The sequence below is a fragment of the Lissotriton vulgaris genome, chromosome 9, assembly GCF_964263255.1.
Source record: "Lissotriton vulgaris chromosome 9, aLisVul1.2, whole genome shotgun sequence".
Lineage (NCBI taxonomy): Eukaryota > Metazoa > Chordata > Amphibia > Caudata > Salamandridae > Lissotriton > Lissotriton vulgaris.
The window spans coordinates 591,107,074-591,113,027 of record NC_141697.1 but is presented as its reverse complement, the minus strand read 5'-3'; the positions used below and the strand labels follow the sequence as shown (position 1 = coordinate 591,113,027).

At 50.9% G+C, this 5,954-nt stretch overlaps 1 pseudogene; it reads left to right on the top strand.

The window, feature by feature from the left end:
- The first annotated feature begins 2,053 nt into the window (after window positions 1–2,053).
- Window positions 2,054–3,714, top strand: LOC147691902 (uncharacterized; annotated as a pseudogene).
- Window positions 3,715–5,954: the final 2,240 nt, after the last annotated feature.

Sequence of the window (5,954 nt, the reverse complement as noted above, 5' to 3'; positions counted from 1 at the left end):
AATATCCAGAAGGTGGGAAGTAAGAGGTAGCAGTGTAGCATAGGTATCGCTTGTTGTATTACAATAAATGAGGTCTCGAACCCAGTCTTTGAGTGTTGGAGTTTCAGGCTCTACCCCACTGGAAGGTTACATGACATTTAGCCAGGAGGAGCGTGAACGCAGTGAATCTACACACACTTTTCTTTAGGGGTTTGACATATCCTAACAATGCCATCAATGGAGAGGGTTTTAGCGTGACTTCAATCATGAGTGATAAGTTGCGAAAAATAGTCTCCCAGTATTCCCGGAGAGGTGTGCAATTCCATGCGCAAAATCAGCATCTGGCATCACGCTCCTGGCACATGCATTCGAAACGGTGGGGTTGATTCTGGACAGTAATTCTGAAGTAATATATGCTCTATGGCGGTATTTAAAATGTATCAGTTTATGTCTTTAATTACAATCGGGTTTGGGTACAGCAATAGGACCATGTTTCAATATAATAGTGTCTCACCTAGGTCTAGTTCCCAGGCCTTCCTAGCTTTGAGTCCCACTATTGGTCGCATGGATTGAGATATGTGATAGAGGCAGGAGATAAGGTGTGAACTATCAGTAGATTTAATGACTATGAAGAGCGCGAGATCTCGGCGAGCGCACCCTTAGGGCCCGGCCCCCCAGACCCACGCCACACCCCCATAGTCCGGCCCAGTAGCCCAATTGGCTGCTGGCCGAAGGAAGTGCTTCCGGGTCACGGATGACGTGCATCCGGCCCGAGCAAAGTATATTAGGGGTGGAGCCAGGGGGGCTATTTAGCCCCTAGGTTCACCCCTGGACTTCCTCTTTTCCTGCTCTTGACCCCTTGACCAGTGGAGCTGAAGCGATCTTGACCGCGTTGGGGTCCTGTAATATCGTGGTCAGCGGCGGTGTTTTTTGCGTCCTGGGGCTAATCAACCTTTGTCGCATTGAGGATTACGGGCGGCGGTGGAGGCTGTAGCGTGGTAGCGTTGTGGGAGCGGGTATCGTTCTAACGTCTTGGGCATCGCGGATTGGAGGGGAGGTGTCGGGGGCTGTGGGCATGAAGGGTGACTGCTGAACTCCGGTGGCTGCTAGGTGTTTCCCCATTTTGCTAGTCAGCGCGCTTTCGATTGGGGTGATCTTTTGTTGAGGCGATCCTCCTCTAGGTTCTGGGGCTTGTCTGCGGGGGGCCGACTAGGGCACGTTAAGTCTGGAGGCGAGTTGTTTAGGCGGGAGCCGGGGGTTTGTGTTCGCGCGCTGTGTATTACTTACTCGAATAGCACTTTGTATTACTTACTCGAATAGCGCTTTGTATTGTGTACTCACATAGCGCTTTGTATTGCGTACTCTCATAGCTCTTAAGCCTTGCCAAAGGGAAAAGGGTAAATAAAGGTGAATTGGACACGCTTGAGTGGGCGTTCGCGCTGTGTGGTCGCCAAGAGTCGGGGAGCCCAGCTTCTCTGCGCTATTGTGGCAGGATTTTGCGCCGGTATTGAATTGTTTTGTCATTTAGAATGTCCCTGGTATTGTCGGGGTCATTGCACGGGGTGAGGGAGTAGCGGTAGCACAGCAGGATTTATTGCACCCCCCCTGTCAATTTTTCGGCAATTTCGGGCTGCTGCGTGATAGGAGCGCGTGAGCACGACTATAATTAAGCGCTCTAGACCTGGGTTTCACTTGTAGCTGTGCCGGTAGCTGCGGGCCACGACAGTTACGCTGTCCCTGTCCGTGTGGTTTGTGTGCATGTAATAGCGCGTGGTGGGAACTGGAGCAGGAGCGTTATACGTGCACGGGGGAGGCGATCGAATTACATAGTTCGGTTTGTTGACTTTGTCCATTGCGGGCTGACGTTTTAATCTTGGAATTCTGGTTGAAGTCTGCTTCGTAGAGGCTGCATTACTTCGCCCATTGTGTCCAGCGCAGGCCATTAACGCGGGTGTTCGCTCTGGAACACGTGAGCTACATCGGTGTGTAGGGGGAGCATTGCTTTGCTCGCTTGTGTGTGCTTGGGGGACTCAGACATCATAAATTGCTGCACGAGAGGGTCAGAAAGCGCAGGATGCCACCCAAGCACAACCAGAAGAGAAAGGAAGGCGAATTAGAAATAGCTCAGCTATTAAAGCTGGTGCTAGCTAAATTGGGCAGAGATGATGATGATAGTGAAGAGGAACATGGGGGGGAGGTGCCAGTGTCAGATAGTGAGGAGGTTCCTCAGTCAGTACCTGGGGTTCGCCCGCCGAGAACCATAGTCCAGCCGAAGGCGGCATTTCCTCCGTTAGTAAAAAAGCCCAGAGTGAGTAAGAAAGAAAGGGGGAGCAGGGGACCAGATCAACTCCCGGCACCGGTTCCCTCGGTTACGCCCCTGCAGCCGGTAATTCCGTTGTCTAGTGGTCCCCCAGCGCCAACCCTAAACTTGCCAGAACCAGGGCTTCCATTGTCTCCAGGGCTCCCAGCGCCAATACCTGTGGTCCCCATACCCATGGTACCTTCAGTACCAGTGCCCAACCTGCCCCCTCTACCTCCTCCTGACGTGTCCCCACAGCCAGTCAATGTGCCTCCAGCAGAGGGACGGGGCGATGTGGGCACAATATTGGCTGTGATTAGAGGGGTTTTGAAGGCCTTGACACCTGTTCCCAATCCTCCTATCCCCGTAGTGCCAGGGGTGGTGCCAGTGGTAGCGCCAATCCCGCAGGCGGCAACATAGAGTGGGGTAGTTCCCGCCGCCACAGAACAACCAGGAGCAACATTAGAAGGAGGGCAAGCTGCCACATTGAGTATATTGGCTACAGTGGCGACTCTTTTGGCACAATTGGGTGCACCCGCAGTAGGGAACACGATTGGCGGCGCGACGTTAGCACCCTGGGCTTCACCAGCGGGCACAGGTGGTGTGCTCGGAGAGTTAAGTAAACAGGTAGCCCTCTTGGGCAAAGCGCAGGAAAAGGATTCAAACACGCCCCTCCAGGCAGTGGGTCAAGCGGCCACCGCGCAACCAGTGACAACAGGGTCCACTGCAGGTAAGGCAGTGGATTGCTCAGGCAAAGAAGTTGATAAAGGGTGTGCAGCAAGTGGTGGTCATGATTCTGTGTTATCCAAGCATGGTAAGTTGGCAGCACATGTTACGCTAGAAACAAAGGAGAAGATTTGGAAAGGGAAATTTGTTAATATATTCTCCCTAATTAGAACTAAGAGGTGAGAAGTAGAGTCTAGAGATAAGGACGGGAAAGAAGGTTCCTTCAGGGACAGGAAACCTAGGGTAGAAGAATCAATCACTAACTGGTTGTTTGGTTTCAATGTTTTTCCATTGTAATGTTGGAAAAGAAGCCAGAATTGGCAATACCCCTGATATGTTATGCAGATAAGATTTTAAAAGCACAGACAATGTATGGTGGTGTAGCTTGGTTGGATTATGATAGGGACTTTATATGGGCCAAGGTAGACGATCCTGACATGGGCTGGGACCAGACAGAGGTAAATGTATGGTTAGAGAGCGTCAATAATAAAGCACCCATGAAACAGCCCTTTCGGACTTCCCAAGGGGGCGCAGGGGAGAAAAAAGGAACGTGTTGGACTTTTAACCGGAAGACGTCTACCTGGCCTACAGGTGCATGTAAGTTTAAACACGCATGTGCATACTGCGGCCACCCCACCCATCCCGAATTTAAATGTATTAAAAAGTCCAAAGAGAAAGGGAGGGAGTCTAAGCCACCACCCCAACAGTAAGTTACCCAGTGGATATAGGGAGGCTTATTTTCTGGCTGAATCAGTACCCCAACAGGAAGGCAGCCAAGACATTGTATGAAGGGTTCTCCACAGGCTTTCGCATTCCAATACATGGGGTGCCCCCAGTGGATTATTGCAATAATCTATTGTCAGCACGAATGCACCCTATGGTGGTGTCACAGAAGGTTGATAAGGAAAGAGTCCTGGGGCGGGTGGCTGGCCCGTTCACTGCTCCTCCATTGCCAGGATTTGTGTGTTCACCTCTGGCCATGGTTCCTAAAAAGGAGTCAGGCGAGTTCAGGATGATTCATAACTTATCAGTGCCAAAGGGGGCGTCAGTGAATGATGCCATAGATCCATCTCTGTGCTCAGTCAACTTTCCAGCTCTTGCCGGTGCACCCCGAAGATTATCATCTGCTAGGTTTTCAGCTGAACTCCCAATTTTATTATGACAGGTGTATGCCAATGGGGTGCGCAGTGTCATGCAAATACTTTGAGATGTTCAGCTCTATGCTGCATTGGGTGTTTGTCTTCAGAACAGGGTACAGGGACATAGTACACTACTTAGATGACTTTATGATCATGGGCCCCCAGCATCAAGTAAGTGTGATCAGGTCTTGAGTGAGCTAGTAGCTATGTTTGAGGAGCTGGGGGTGCCATTGGCCCCCGGTATGACGGTGGGTCCGGCTACTAGCATGTCTTTCCTAGGCATTGAGATAGACACAGTAGTGGGCAAATGCAGGTTGCCATTGGACAGGGTACAGGCTTTCTCACAAGCAATAGATGCTGCGCTGGCAGGTCCCAAAGTCACGCTGCATCAGCTTCAGGTTTTGGTAGGCCAGTTGAATTTTGCCCTGAGGATCATCCCAATGGGGCGCCCCTTCTCAAGGTCAATTGCACGCGCATTGGCGGGGTTGACCCAAAAGCATCATCACGTCCGACTGCAGGCTGATGTGAGGGAGGACCTGAGGGTATGGCGTAGCTTCCTGAGTGACTTTAATGGTAAGGTAATTTGGCCTGAGCTGGCAATATCCAGCGCAGACTTGGGCTTTCTCACTGACTCAGCAGGTAGCATTGGGTTTGGAGCAGTGTTGGGGTCCCAATGGTGCAGGGGCGATTGGCCGGCATCTTGGCATGAGAGCGGCTTGACCAGGAACATAGCCTTTTTGGAACTATTTCCGATTATAGTGACAGTTGACATTTGGGCTGAATTCTTTAAGTACAAGTCAGTAACCTTTGGTCAGACAACATAGCGGTGGTAGAAGCTATCAATAGGCAGGGAGCTACTTGTAAACATGTTTTGAGGCTGTTAAAACATTTAGTTTTGGCTTGCTTAAAGCTCAATCTGCTTTTCAAAGCTGCACATATTCCAGGTGTGGAGAATCTGACTGCTGATGCTTTGTCTCGCTCCAAGTTGCAGGATTTCCGAAGGTATCCCCCTCAGGCAGAGGAGCAGGTCACTGTGTTCTCGACATCTCTGTGGAGGATTGGAGCCCCGGCTTAGCTGGGCTGGTCGGAGCTTCATTGAGCGAACGCACTAGAAGACATTACCAACAATAGTTCCAAGCATACAGGATATTTACTAAGCACACAGGCCGGGTGGCACTTTTTTCCACAGGGCCGCTCTGCAAATTTTTGCTAGCTATAAGAGATCAGGGGAGGCCGGCCTCTTACGCTAGGGCGCACATGACAGCGATAGGTTTCTTTGCGAAATTAGCGGGACAGCGCGACCCCAGCACAGCTTTTGTAGTGAGGAAAGCCCTGTCAGGATGGGCTAGGCTAGAAGGGGTAAAAAAAGATAGTAGAAGGCCAAGGGGTCAAAAAAGATAGTAGAAGGCCATTAGATGTGAAAACCTTGGGGGACATTCTCAGGGTACTACAGTCTGTATGCTCCTCTTATTATGAGAGCGCCCTATTTGGGGCTGCATTTACCTTAGCCTTTTATGGTGCATTTCGATTAGGGGAGTTGGTTGGGTCCTCCAAATCGGACCACACAGGGGGGCTCCAGTGGCAGGACGCAAACTTGGTCCAAAAGGGCCTGGTGGTAGTCTTGAGAAAATCAAAGACAGACCCGTTGGGGAAGGGGGCCACGATCCGCCTGTTACCCACACCAGGGGAAGGGATTTGCCCTATAGCCAGGATGAAACATACTTGGCAATTCATACATCAGGGCATGGTCAGGCACTGTTCATACATGAACAGGGCGAATGCTTGTCTCAGTACCAATTCAAGGCAGTCTT